Source organism: Gossypium hirsutum, chromosome D01 (assembly GCF_007990345.1).
Source record: "Gossypium hirsutum isolate 1008001.06 chromosome D01, Gossypium_hirsutum_v2.1, whole genome shotgun sequence".
Taxonomy (NCBI): domain Eukaryota; kingdom Viridiplantae; phylum Streptophyta; class Magnoliopsida; order Malvales; family Malvaceae; genus Gossypium; species Gossypium hirsutum.
In genome coordinates, this window is record NC_053437.1 from 53,866,688 (window position 1) to 53,881,567 (window position 14,880).

Below are 14,880 nucleotides of genomic sequence, written 5' to 3' on the forward strand. Positions count from 1 at the left end.
TAATTCAGTTATTGGTAATTCAAGTCAGTTAACCGATTGAACAGCCCTAGCAAGTTGTGTGCTAATTATTAAATTGTAGACAACAAATGTTTAGTTAACTAGTGTGATGTACGTAAAATGATAATTTGTATGAATAATGTATATGTGTGGCAGAAGGAAATTATTGAAGGGATAGATGAAGTTAGGTCTTAGGAATGGGAAATTCTTTTAGATACCGTCATACGGTACTACTGTGTGCAAATCGTGATGTATGAAGCTCCAAGCCTTGTAGAGGGGACACTGCGGTGTTCGAGCATCAAGGTTAAGAATGGAGAAATGGAGGAATAGGGGAAAATGAAACTCCTGTTAAATACCACCATACGGTGTTCCTGAGTGCAATTCATGATGTGCGAAACTTCGGGCCTTGCAAGGGGAACACATCGGTATTCGAGAATCAATGTGGATATGAGATAGGTTGATATTGATGGTTATAAGGCTCTATAGAGCAACACTGCGGTGGTGGTTAGAAGGCTTTATGGGGCGACACCATGAAGGTGATCAAGTCCCACGGGGCAACACTTAAAAGAGAGGTTTAATATGTAAGACTATAGCTCGGGTATAGCAATCAGTATAGTCCACTGAGACAGTAAACATGAGGTAGTCCGCTAAGACATTAAACATGAGAATTTTAGGTATAAGATAATAGCTCGGTTATAGAATCATATGGAGTCTACCGAGACACTAAACACGAGTGGTCTTCCAAGAGGATAACAAAGGGGAATCTCGTGAATAAAGAAAAAGAGATTTGAAGAAAAATGTGAGTGTTAGCAAGCGATAGTTAGCAAGCGGATTATGAGGAATCCATTGATCAAGTTAACTTTAATAGATAGGACAATAGTACGCCAAAATAGTAATTAAGAAAGTTAGTGAGGCACAGAGGTGGTAAACCAGTAAGAATTAGGCATGAAAATGATGCATCCATAATGCCTGCTGCGAAAGTGATTCGAAGAAGGTTCACTCGAGGATTACGAATAAAGGTCCATAATTAAAAGCCACCAAAAAGTGCTTAAAGAAGCTCTATATATAGAAAGAGAACCTCGGAAGGTTAGTAGGAGTTCTACCCCAATGTGAGGCTCGTTGATGCCTGTAATGCCCCAAAAATATATATTTTTGTTTTTGTAAAAATATGACACAAATATTTGTTTGCTTCAGTGGTTAAGTGTTCTAGGTGTGTGTATGAGGTCCCAAGTCCAAGTCATGCCTTTGGCGAAATTTTGGAATTTTTCTGAATAAAGCCTCACTCTTGTTCAGTAGGCTTGTATTTGTTTGGCTGTAAGAATATAGCAAAATGGGCTTGCTGGTTTGGTGGTTAGGTGGCGTGTTAATATGTTGGTGGTCTTGATTTCAAATCCCTGTGCATGTAAGGGAGTTATTTTTTTGTTATCTATGTCGTGTGGGAGTTTGAAGGGAAGTAAATACTGAAGTGTTTGAGTGAAACTTGAATTCGGTTGTTGAGGGAATGTGGTGGACGATTTTTTGGGAGTTTGAGAGATAATGGGAGTGTGGTGGACTGTTTTTAGGAGAAAAATAAAGGATTAAGGGTGGTTATCGAATATTCTGTCAGTCTTTTCTTTTTATTTTTTTCCCAAAAAAAAATCTGCATGGTTTCCCTTCCATTCTTCTTGCCAAATTCTTCTCTACCGTTTTTCTTTCTTTTGTTTTGACCAAGACGTATCTCCTTGTTCGGGATTCTGTTTGATCACTACATTTTTCCCTATTTGGTAAGTGGCTTAAGTTATTGTACTTTTGGCATTTGATTACCGACTAAAGGTTGTGATTTTCTGTTTTGGACAGCAGACAATTGAGAAGAACAGAATCTTCCTTGTGTCACCTCGTAATTGAAATCACTAAGGGTGTTCGGGTAAGCATTGGTCGCTTGATTAGCGCTATGGTCATTCGTATTCGCATTTTAAAAACTCGTTTAAAATCTGACTCTATGTTTGGGAATTTCAATTCTAGGTTCTGAGTGTCTTGGGAGTGTCTACACGTCAAACCAGAACAATACCAGAAACGCAAAAAATGGGATTCGGCGAAAAGCTGAAATTGCTTTTTGTTTGGACAACAGTAGTAGGCTAACTTTGAAAATTCACCATAAATTTTGGAAATTGAATTAAAGGATGAAAAAAATATAGAATTAAAGCTTATTGAGTCTAGTTTCTCATAAAAGAAACGGTGTAACTAATGGAATTGTAAATCGTGAGATATAATAAGTTTTGTGAGACAATGTCAGAATGAATTCGAGTTCCCCTATTCTGACTTCGAAAAATCATAAAAAAAATTGGAGAAAAATAATTAGGGGTTAAAATTTACATGTTTAAATTATTAATGAGTCTATTTTCAATAGAAACAAATGGTAACATTATCCAAATTTTATACTAAGAGATAATTAATTTTTAGCAAAGAAAGGTTGAAGCTGTCAGACAGCAAAACAGGGGTAAGATTGACTGAACCAAGAATTCTAAAAATTTTATGGTAGAAAGGTATTTGAGTCTAGTTTCAAAGACATCAAGCAGACCTTAATTTGGAATTCTGTAGCTCAAGATATAAATAAATTAGTAACAATGACTCAAGTAGACAGCTTTGAAGGAACATATAAGTAAATAGTGAAAAAATATATGAATATTTAGCTAGCACGGGTTACATTAAAAATAGACCACGGCCAAGGCCAATTTAGGTCCAGTAGGCCACACAGACGTGTGGGCCCACACGGGCAGACCACATGGGTGTGTGAGCTCATTTTCACTGAATTGATTACTAAGGTTGTACCGGCCGCCCAAGTAGAGGTGCTCATAGGTTGGGCGGCCCGGCCCGGCCTGAAGGCCCGCCCGAAATTTGGGAGGATTCGAGTAAAAATTTAGGCTCAAAATATGGGCTCGGGAAAAAAAATAGGCCCGTTTTAAAAACAGGCCGGGCCTCGAGTAAACTTTTTTGGCCCGGGCCCGGCCCGGATCTAATTAATATATATATTTTTTTAATTTTAATTTATTATTAGATTAACAATTTAACATTTCTCATTCCCAATTCCCCTCCCCATTTCCCCGACCCCGTGTCTCTGTCTCTGATAAATCCTTAACCTAACGTCTTCCCTTCCCTTTTTTTCCCCCAAATCGGAAACCCACCTCGTCTGATCCACCATTCCACCTCCGGTGACCGGCCTTCCACAACTCCACCTCCGTTCTAACGGTGCTTCCTGCGAATCTAGCCTTCAACATCTTCTACCTTTGAATTTCAAAGGTGAGTTTCCTGTTAACAGTTTCCTAATTTTTTAACGTCTTCTCCCTTTTTTGCTTTTTGATGTTGGTTGTGATTTTGATTTTTACTGTTAACGGTGTTCTGATTTTGATTTTGAGACACTTAATCTTGGGGGATTTTGTTTGTGTTTACACTTTACATATCGGGGGGATTTTGATTTTGATTGTGTTCTCGAACTATTTTAAAATTGAGTTTTACATAAAGGTTGAGTTCAAATACTAAGAGAGACAGCTGTTTCTGGTATCTGTTGAGTTTAAAATGTTGGACTGTTCTGGATTTTGTCCTGTTTTGGATTGGCTGATCATGTTGTTTTTCCTGGAGGATAAGGTCTCTCAGCTATGGAAGATAGAAGGGTATCTTGGTCTATTCATCTGTTTGTGGCACTTGCTCGTTATAATTCATCTTTGGTTATCATCTTAATGCATAAAAGCAACCATTTTAAAATGGAGTGATATAACAGAGAGAATAAGATATGCGAATTAGTTCTAAAATATATATTTAAAAAATTATTAATCTTCTTCTCTTTTTTATCTTTACATAGTAATCCATCTATTAGAATTACTTTTTTTTTCAAATTTTTTGTCTTCTCTATCAAGACCTAGAGAAAGAAAAAATGAAAATTACTTTTTACATATTGAGAAATGGTGAGTGAAGTATGAATGAAGGATTATTGAAACATATGATTAACAGTAACTTTGCTAGGAATTGGGCTTACATTATTATTGATATTGTTTGAATTATTAAATTAAGGAGTAATGATATAAAGATTAAGTGACTAAAGTATTCATTGCCAGAACATATATTCGAATACTCACAATTTAACTCATTCTTATAAACAATTTTAGCTTCAAAATCAACATAAGAGTCATGAATTCTTGCTTTGTTTTCAGCAATTCGGAGAATCTTCTGCTTAAGATTTTCAGACAAATTGAGTAAATCTTGCATGGTTATCAACTTTGGTTATAATTCAACTTTGATGAATTATAATTTAAAGTATATTGGTTGAATAAATTTAAAGTATGAATGATTAATATATTGTTTTAATGTTCGAACATATAGGTATATACTTATATAGGCCTTTGCATTTAGTTAAAGTATGAATGGTATATAAGTATATACATAAATGTTATTGAATTTAGTTGAAGTATAAAGTTTATATATATATACAAGGTTCGAATTCACACATGTATATACATGTATAAATTATTGGTTTAATCAAAGGTATGTATATATATGTGTACATAAGGTTCGAATAAATGCATAGGTATATACATGTATAAACCTTTGGATTGGATTTATAATATGTATATTATACTTGTTTAAGTAGTTTCGAATAAGGATGCAAATATATATATGTATATGCTTTTGTATCGAATTAAGATATGTCATTATATAAGTATATGAGGTTCGATTATATATATATACATGTATAAGATCTAATTTTGAAATTTAGTATGAATTGATATATGTATATGTTAGTTTCTAATATGTATATATTTACATGTATAATTTCTTGTATTGAAATCAAGTATGAAATTATAATACAGTTTGATTTTGTCAAGTATGAGAAAAAACACCAGTCTCTCTTGACCTTGAGATCACAAGCTTGAAATGATTTTTTATTTTTATTCTCTTGATCTTTTCTATTTTTATTTTTATTTTTAATTTAATAGTCATATACAGAATTTTTTATTCTTCTAGTTTCAAGATTGAAAAATGTTGCAATTGTTAAAAGATTTGATGGTCTCCTTCGGCTGTAAAAACACTTGCAGGTCTTCTCCGTTGTAAACTAGATGCTATTGAACGGTGTAAAATATTACATAGCAATTTTTGGTACCTACCTGATGATACATGCAATATTCTTCCAGCATTCAAATTGAGTTATTATCATCTTTCATCATATTTAAAGTGTTGCTTTGCTTATTATTCATATTTTCCTAAACATTATGAATTTCAAATAGAAAAACTCATTCGTTTGTGGATGGCTACTTCAAAGATTTGAGATTGAGGTCAGTTTTTTAACAATCGAGATGGAGGGTACTTATTTTCTCATGCATGATCTAATTAGTGACTTGGCTAGATCTGTTATTGGAGAATTTTTAACAGATTGGAATGTGGTGTTGGTTCTTGTGAAATAATTGAATGGACCTGCATTTGTCCAATGTTCCAGAAGAATATGATATGCGAAAGAAATTCCAGATTTTAAAGCAAAACGGGCCGGGCCGGTCCGAGCCCGGGCTTCATATTTTCTCCACGGGTCGGGCCTGGGCAAAATCTCAGGTCCATATTTCGGGTCGGGCCGGGCCTGGGCTTAGCAATCCGGCTGAAAATTTTTTTTGGGCCCGGCCCAGCCCGGCCCATGAGCACTTCTACGCCCAAGTCAACTATGAACCTACTATAGGGTCGATAAGCATCACTTAGACCTCTAATTGTACGAATTGACTATTTTATTATATATATGTTGAGCATGATGATAGTATGCTTGTATATTGAACTGGTTATATGTACTGATGTCCTGAGATAGCATATCATGACTTGTATGTTACATTGCATGGGGTTGGGTTAATTATATTTGGAGGAAGTGTACTGAGAGGCTCTTAAGCCTAACATACTGGTAGCTCAGCTGTAAATTACTGTTTTGTGCCGCATTCGGTACTACCTGAAGTGTAGGGATGGGTGGGTTGATTTGATCCCCACATGGAGTGTAGGGTTGGACGGAGATGGTGTGTAGAGGCTGGTTGGGTAGGACTTTGTTACTGAATACTGCATGACTGCTACTAATACTGTGATGGGCTAAGGCCCTACTGCATATTTGATACTGTACTGAGATGGGCTAAAGCCCAAACTGTTACTGATACTGAAAAAGGGGTTAGGCCCAGGACTGCGTTAACTGTATACTGTGATATGCTATTGTTTGTTTTATGTGGGATTACACACTAAGTTTTCGTAAACTTACCCCTTTTATTTAAATGTGCACATCTAATCCCCAGATCTAGACGGATCGGTGCGGCGGAGGACTCGGTAGTGCCCACGGTTTTTGACTTTCATGGTTTTTAACCCATATTTACGATAATTGGTTTTATTTCTATTCTATTTTTATTGGCTAAGTTTTTGGGTTGTAATTGGACTTTCGGACTTTGGTTTTGGGTTTTAATTATCTTTACCTTATAGATTACAACTGCTAGTAGTAGGAAACCTCGATTTTCAAAAGAAACAATTTTTTTTCCTAAACGCACGATTTTTTAATCTATTTTAAGAGCTTCCGCAAATGAATAACGTTTTGAAACTATCGATTAAATGAGAAACACAATTTTGGAACTAATAAGATATTAAGATAAAGAATTCAATGGAAATAGTTTTAACGCGACGACACGGTTTTTAAACACCCTATCATGTGACATCGCTAGATCCTACCATAACTTCTAGGCTGATTTTGGGGTGTTACAATGCCAATGTTAAAAAAGGAGGACTGATCATCGATACTCTGAACTGACTAATCGATAAAGAAAGAGTTAGACAGAACTAATTGACAAAAAAAGGTTTCAGAAAGGATAAATTGAGTGATAGATTTATCTGTCAAGACTATTCCTCTTTAAGAGGATTATATTGCAAGGTACCTGCCAAGAGCTAGTTCTATAGGGAACAATCAGATAAAAGGGATTGTAAACTCAAAAGGTCACTCAGGTGATAGTCTACTAGATACAATAGGTCCAAACGATTCCCAAAAGATGGACATGTTACACTTATAAGTATGGTATTGTAAACAATGTGGATTACAAAGAAGTAAACTAATCACTACTCATTCCAAGTGGGATGAAACTGCTAGAGTAGCAGGGAACCTCAATAGTTATCCCAACAGATGGGATGTCAGTGAGTCCTTCAGGACTATGGTAAGAAAAGGAGTCTGCCATGGACTAACAGATTTGGAATGATCACCAAGGGGGACATACCCAAGGGCCATTAAGAGGGTAGGCCGAAGGACTACCTTATAAGAACATGGTGGAAAGAAGAATCCACACTAGGGATAAGTGGAAGAATGAATAGGAGTAAAGAAAGGACAAATTCCGCAGAGATGACGAGACATCTAAGGAACCATCAAGATTGATCGAAGGTTGATAGGATTGCTAGAAGAAATCGCATAATGATCTATCCGTCAATGGATGGGATTGGGAATAAATCAAAGCCACTAAGTCGGGTTAAGAGAAATTCTCTCGCACAAGCTGGGTGTAACACCCCTATCCCGTAACCGTCGCCGGAATAGGTAAGGGGCATTACCGGACTTGTAATTCATATCAGAACAGTAAAATTTTAAACTTTTTCTTGAAATAAAGATCATTCATTTAAATAAGTACTAAGCACAACCAGAGATAAAATTTAAACTTCACTAAGTAAACATTCAAAATATGCCATTTTCGCATGGCTTATATACATTAACCAAAAATATTCTTCCGCCACTAGTCTATTCTATACATGCCATAAAATAGTTCTAAACATAACAGTAACAAGCAGTGGATAGTGATAGTGTGACTAGTTGCTGACGATCCCCGAGCCTGTAGCTTCGCAATGAGATCTATAAAACAGAGGAAACAGAGTAAACGAAGTAAGCATTACAATGCTTAGTAAGTTTTAAGCAGTGTCAACAGATAACAATCAAATTATAACATAGTTGTTCGTATTTTTATTTCACTCTTCCTTCGGGCATACCATCCCTTTAGGGAATATGCACATCTCATCATATACAATAGGCAGATAAACTTTCACATAAAAGTGAGCTCATGTGACATAGATATATCGTATGATTTCACATAACCTCTCACACTGATCCGACGTCACATAATCATAGGAATAGTCTCATAGATTGCTCTCGTATGCATCACATAACTACCTTATGATTTAGTGCAAATCAAGCTCACATATAAACTTGGAGTACATACCTGTTTAACCTTTCGCATTGAATATATTTATAAGCAATTCTTATTATGAAGTCTTATAGCTTAAACCTCTACTCGGATTATCGGTGAGACCTTTAGCTCAGACGAAATCTCCACACGAAGTTATCGAGTCTTACCCAGAAAAAATCTCCACACGTAGTCATCGGGTCTTACCCGAACATAATCTCCACACGTAGTCATCGGGTCTTACCCGGACATAATCTCCACACGTAGTCATCGGGTCTTTAGAGCTCGGATATAGTACGAGCACGAAGCTTACGGACATTAATCAGTGATAATATTCTCGCATAAAGCCTGCGGGGTTTTAACCCGGATATAGTACTGACACAAATGCCCTTCGGGACTTATCACATTTATACACTTTCACATCCATCACGTTGGCCACTCGGCCCTGTCACATATATACACTTTCACATCCATCACGTTGGCCACTCGGCCCTGTCACATATATACACTTTCATATTCATCACATCGGCCATTAGGTCTTATCACATATATACACTTTCACATTCATCACATCGGCCATTAGGCCTTATCACATATATACACTTTCACATTCATCACATCGGCTATTAGGCCTTATCACATATATACACTTTCACATTCATCACATCGGCCATTAGGCCTTATCACATATATACACTTTCACATTCATCACATCGGCCATTAGGCCTTATCACATATATATACACTTTCACATTCATCACATCGGCCATTAGGCCTTATCAAATATATATACACTTTCACATTCATCACATCGGCCATTAGGCCTTATCACATATATATACACTTTCAAATTCATCACATCGGCCATTAGGCCTTATCACATATATACACTTTCACATTCATCACATCGGCCATTAGGCCTTATCACATATATACACTTTCACATTCATCACATCGGCCATTAGGCCTTATCACATATATATACACTTTCACATTCATCACATCGGCCATTAGGCCTTATCACATATATACACTTTCACATTCATCACATCGGCCATTAGGCCTTATCACATATATACATGTTCACATCCATCACATAGAATCCTAAATCAAAATATAGATTTTCATGTATTCACATCACAATTATCCAAATATACTTCACATACCACATATACTTTCACGTATACACACTGTCTTGGCTGAATCTACATCTATCATTTTCCAATATCACAATTTAGAATTCACGTATGGGTTTAATCAATAGCTTATGAGCAACTAAAACAAGTTTATCAAGGTTTACAACACAATCTCAAATTCAGCACAAGCTGTTTTTCCTGAGCAATAGTCACTAAATTATTTATAACTGGAGCTACAAAACTCCAAATCACTTTCCAGTAATTTTTCCTGAATATAGACTCGTATATCTTCCATCCATAAAATTTCCAGAATTTTAGGTTTGGCCAATCAATACCAGATTTTTCTTAAAGTTTCCCCTGTTTCACTGTTTGACTAATCTGACCACTCTTCACTACGAATCAAATTTCTCATTTTACAGAATTCAAAATGTGTTGTATTTGATTTCATTTGAAATTAGACTCATTAAGGAGTCTAAGCATATAAATTTTATCTTATAACCATTTTTGCACAATTTATAATGATTTTCTAAAAACAGAACAGAGGATTACAGTGTCATTCTGCGCTGTCTCACACAACTTTAAGTATCTCATTATCGGAAATTTCTTTGCTTACACGGTTTCTTTTATAAGAAACTAGACTCATTAAGCTTTAATTTCATGTCTCATTCAGCCTCTAATTCAAATCCATAAATTTATGGTGATTTTCTAAAGTCACGTTACTGCTGCTGTCCTAAGCAGACTATTTCAAATTACCCTTAAATTCCCAAGCTCAAACACTTAAGAACTTACCATTTGAGCTTAGAACATATCATGGCCACATCATATCTTATTAAATCAACTCATCATGTCCTATTATAATTGAATTTACTCAACGTTTAATCACTTAAAACTTACCTCGGATGTTGTCGAACGATTTCGGCGGCTATTCGATCACTTTTTCCTTTCCTTTATCCAACTTTGGTCCTCTAAGCTCTTGAGCTTTTTAATGACTCAAGTGACCAGAAATTCTTCTCCTCCTTTGTTTCTTCTATTCGGCCAAGTTGAACAACAAAGAAAGAACTTTGTTTTTCTCCTCTTTCACTAGTCACGGCAATGGGGAGTAAGGGGGAGACAACTTTGGTTTCTCCTCCCACTCACCTCATGTTTTATCATTCTTAATTCATTCTTTTATTTTCTAAACTCATAGTGCTAATAAAAGAATTCATATTATCATCAATGACCCATCCATGGCCGGCCACTACTCATTAATAATGGATATTTGACATGCAAACCCTTTATTCATATGACATGCACTAATTGATCCTTATACATTAACTATCACATTTTAAAAGTGTCATACATAAGTCCTTATTAACTAAATTCACATGCAATTAACTAAATCGAAGCTTAAAACTTTCACACACTCATATTCACATATTTTAGACAATAAATATCATATTCAAATAATTTGGTGACTCGGTTTAGCGGTCCCGAAACCGCTTTCCGACTAGGGTCAATTTAGGGGTGTCACACTGGGAGTCAATTGCATTTAGTTTCTTTTCTTTTACTACCCCTGCAAGACGAAGTTTAAGTATAACTAATCCAATTAGGAGACTCACTAAGTTATTTTGGGGCTTATCGATGCTTGACTTGTGGTTGCAGGATTCGTGGGATAAGGAAACTCGATGAGGGACCAAGCCAAAATGCGTTAGATCAATGATCATTGTCAGTAAAGTGCCAAGGACATAGGAAGAGGGAATCTATAGAGACTTCGCCATGGGGTCGAATATATTGTAACTATGTAGTTCCCTCAGAATCCAGAGTTGGGACAGTAAACTTAATTTTAAAACTTGTCTCTGTTGTAAAGGTTTTTAAATAAATATGTAATAAAGTCTAATTTTAAAATAATGAGTTCTAAACCTGTATACGAACCCGGTTCAATGGTGACACTCCATACCCGAATTCAGAAATTGAGTTGGATAGGGGTGTTACAAATTTAGTGGTATTAAAGCACAATTTAGTTGATCCTTTGGACCTAAAAATTGAAAGGAATATCATTTATATGCATGACGTTCGATCTGGCTAAGCCCCCTGAGTCCTTATTTTATTCAGTTATAGTGTGTTGAATGTATATATATATGTTCACTAAAATTGGCAAGCAGATACAAGATTCAAAGCAGACGAATGGGGGAAAAGGACATAAAGGAAATAAAACTAAATACATTGATTGGAAACACAAGTGCTAGTGAAAACAAAATTTTATTAAAGGAAAGATATAACGAAAGTAAAGTATCATTATCCACCAAGTGAGTTGCCACCTCAAAGGTGTCTTCGCCTCCTTTCGACTAAGTCTTCTAAAAGGAGTGGAAACAGTCATGCTTGATTTTTGAGAATAAGGATTACGCGAGAGAGTTGCGGAGGAAGGTACGCTTGGATGTCGGATTTGGTATCAAGTGCAAACTCCTCAAGGGCTTAGGGGTTCCCCATTTTGCTAGTGTACCTTTTCTAATAGGGTGCAGCTCCCACCAACCCTTTTTCTTTTGTACACCCACAGAAGGTTTGAATTTAGGCCTCCAAGGAGGGAGAGCATAGGTAAACCCCCCATTCTAGTGGACAGGTTCCTATGAATAATTTTTTAAAACAATCATTAATCATCAATAATTCATTCAAAACATGTTATTAATACTAAATCCAGATTAAATCAAGCTTATGAAAGCTCTAAAAACAATTCAAAACTAATTGGGGACTAATTTGAAACATTTTAGAAAAATATGGTAAAAATGAAAAATAAGGGTCACACGTCGTGTCACCAGGCTATGTAACTAACTATGGCCGTGTGGACCTAATTGTATAACATTACAAATATTCACACAATCGTGTGGCTCGGTCGTATGTGAGACTAGGTGCATAGTATTATATATATACAAGCCTAGATACATGTCATTTATATCAACTATAAAGTAAACTTTTTACCAACATTGTTTAAGTTGATCTTCGATTCTTCGGATGCTACTGGAACGACATACCGAATCCAACTACCTACGCACAGAAGAATTGACAATTATATGTTGTACAATTTTTATGCTCAGTGATGCTGATATCATATAAATCATTACATAAGTATTGAACATAAATTAATTGATAGAAATAAATTAAAAAATGATTATCAATATCATTAATAACAATGATTATAAATATCATTAATAAAATCACAATAAAAGAAAATTATAATATTAATAAACTTTAATATTACGATATTGACAAACCGAATAAAAAAAGTTTTTAAATCAATTTCAAATTCGTGTGATTAATTTAATTCGCACAATATGGAAATTCAAATAAATTCAACTTTTGCTTTTACCTTTCTTTCAATTTAGACATTACATTAAGGTTTAGACTCATAACCAGATATACGAATCTGTCACCCCGAGTTGTTCGGCAACGATAACTATTAGAGTAGCCCACGACCGTCTGAGAATTGGGGTTGCCCACGACCCTTTGGGAATTGGGGCTAATAATAATAATAACTAACTAATTTGGCATTTCCTCCCTTGACCCTCTGGGAATTGAGGAGTTCTAAACCCTTTAATGTAAAGACTCTATAACATGTCAACTATATCCAATCTAGTCTAACTTAGTGAAACGGGGTAAAAACCAAATTTCATAATCCATTTCAATTCCATATTCATATAATTCTCATTTCAATTTCATTTCATGTTCAAATTACATATCGCCTAATGTAAAATTAGGCTTCCAATTCAAAACATATTAAACATTTTCTTGCTCATTCATCTAAAATCATAATACTCAAATCCAAATCATAACCATGAATTTGCCAATTTAATCATTTGAAAAACATAGTCTTTCATCTCGAAACATAATTTTATAAATATTAACTAAATCATTCAAACTCATCCAAAACTCATAAAAAATAAAATAAATATAACTAGTCATAGTAAACTAAATATTATAAAACATTATGTAACGAAAATAAGATATTAGCACAAATCGAAGTTTCAATCACTTTACTCCTTTTTTTTCACATTTCTCCTTCAAGATGCTCGCTTCGTTTTTAGCTACAATAGGAGCAATTCAATACAAAAAAAAATCATTTATCCATTATAATACTAAAACTAATAATAATAAACTTAAATATGCATGGTTAATCAAGTTGACAACTTAAGTTTCCTAGTCCGAAATTCGCATATCTTCCAACTCGATTATCTACTTTCAATTTTGTTTTCACCAAAATACTTACTGTTTCACAAACTATCATTTAGCACTAATATTACATAAAGTGGCCAAGGTTCTCTACTTATCCTTCACCATGGCCAAATGTACCAAGCAAACTTTCCATCCATTTTTATTTCCTTTTCACACTTCTAATAAATTAGAATTCATCTTCTAATCATTTTCTATCCAAAAATATACCTACTTCACTTAAGTTTTTTAAGCTTCCATTAATGTCCTCTAATGGCAACTTTCAATATACTTGATAAAATAAAAAAGTATTGGTACATATATGTAAAATAAACTCCAAAGATTTGAAATCTATGAAAAGTTTGAAGAAATATCATACCTTATGCTTGAATTTAAAGGAAAATAATGAAAGAATTTTTTTCTTCCCCTTTAATTTTCTTAAAAAGAAAGAAAGATGAGAAATATATTATCTTTCTCTCTTTTTCTCTTTTTATGTATTATAATATTAATTAATAAAAATTATTAGTTATTAAAATATTATTATTTAATAAAAGTTTAGGGAATAAATTAAATAAAAATGTATTATAATAGGTAATGGTAAAATTGTCATCAAGTCTTTTCCATCAAAATAAAAATGGAATAGTTGCACTTTAGTTCCTATATTTTTCTAACTTATTTAATTTAGTCCCTAAACTTGATGCCGAATTTTTATTCTAACCACATGCTCCGACTAATAATTCTCAATGTTTTCATGTTTGACAGTTTCCTCCAAAAACGATTATAATTTCTTGTACTACTATTTATTTATAGATCACTTATTCAATGACTTCTATCATAAATATTCTTGTTCTTCTTCTTTTTAAAGTAGGGGTGTTACATTCGTAATTTTATTTAAAATGGGAATTTCATATTTTGGGACTTGAACTTGGTAATTGTTCCTATATTGGGGTCAAAACTTTTTTTTTGGTCCAAGTTAGGCCCTAAACTTGGCAAATGTTCCCATGGGACTTGAAATTTTTTTTATCCAAATTAGTCCTTGAAAACCCTAAAGTTTAGCCCAATGTGAGAGCAATTACCAAGTTTAGACCTCAATACAGGAATAATTGTCAAGTTCAGGGTCTAAATTGGACAAAAAAATTCAAGCCCCAATGTGAAAAAAGTTGTCCAATTCAAGCTCCAATGTAGGAACAATTGCTAAATTTAAAACTTAACTTGAACAAAGAAAAAGTTTAGACCCCAATATGAGAAAAGTTACCAAGTTTAGGCCTTAAATATAATTTAACCCTAAAAAAATTGGCGGGTAATGCAAGCTAATTGCATTTGGCGTCCGGTCAAATTATTAAACGCAGCGTACGTAGAACCGAAGCCAAAACCCT

At 34.5% G+C, this 14,880-nt stretch overlaps 1 long non-coding RNA gene across 1 annotated transcript; it reads left to right on the plus strand.

The window, feature by feature from the left end:
- Positions 1–3,029: 3,029 nt before the first annotated feature.
- Positions 3,030–6,223, plus strand: LOC107921127 (uncharacterized). Its single transcript, XR_001690950.2, has 2 exons — positions 3,030–3,273; positions 5,064–6,223. It is a non-coding gene; the product is annotated as an uncharacterized lncRNA (long non-coding RNA).
- Positions 6,224–14,880: the final 8,657 nt, after the last annotated feature.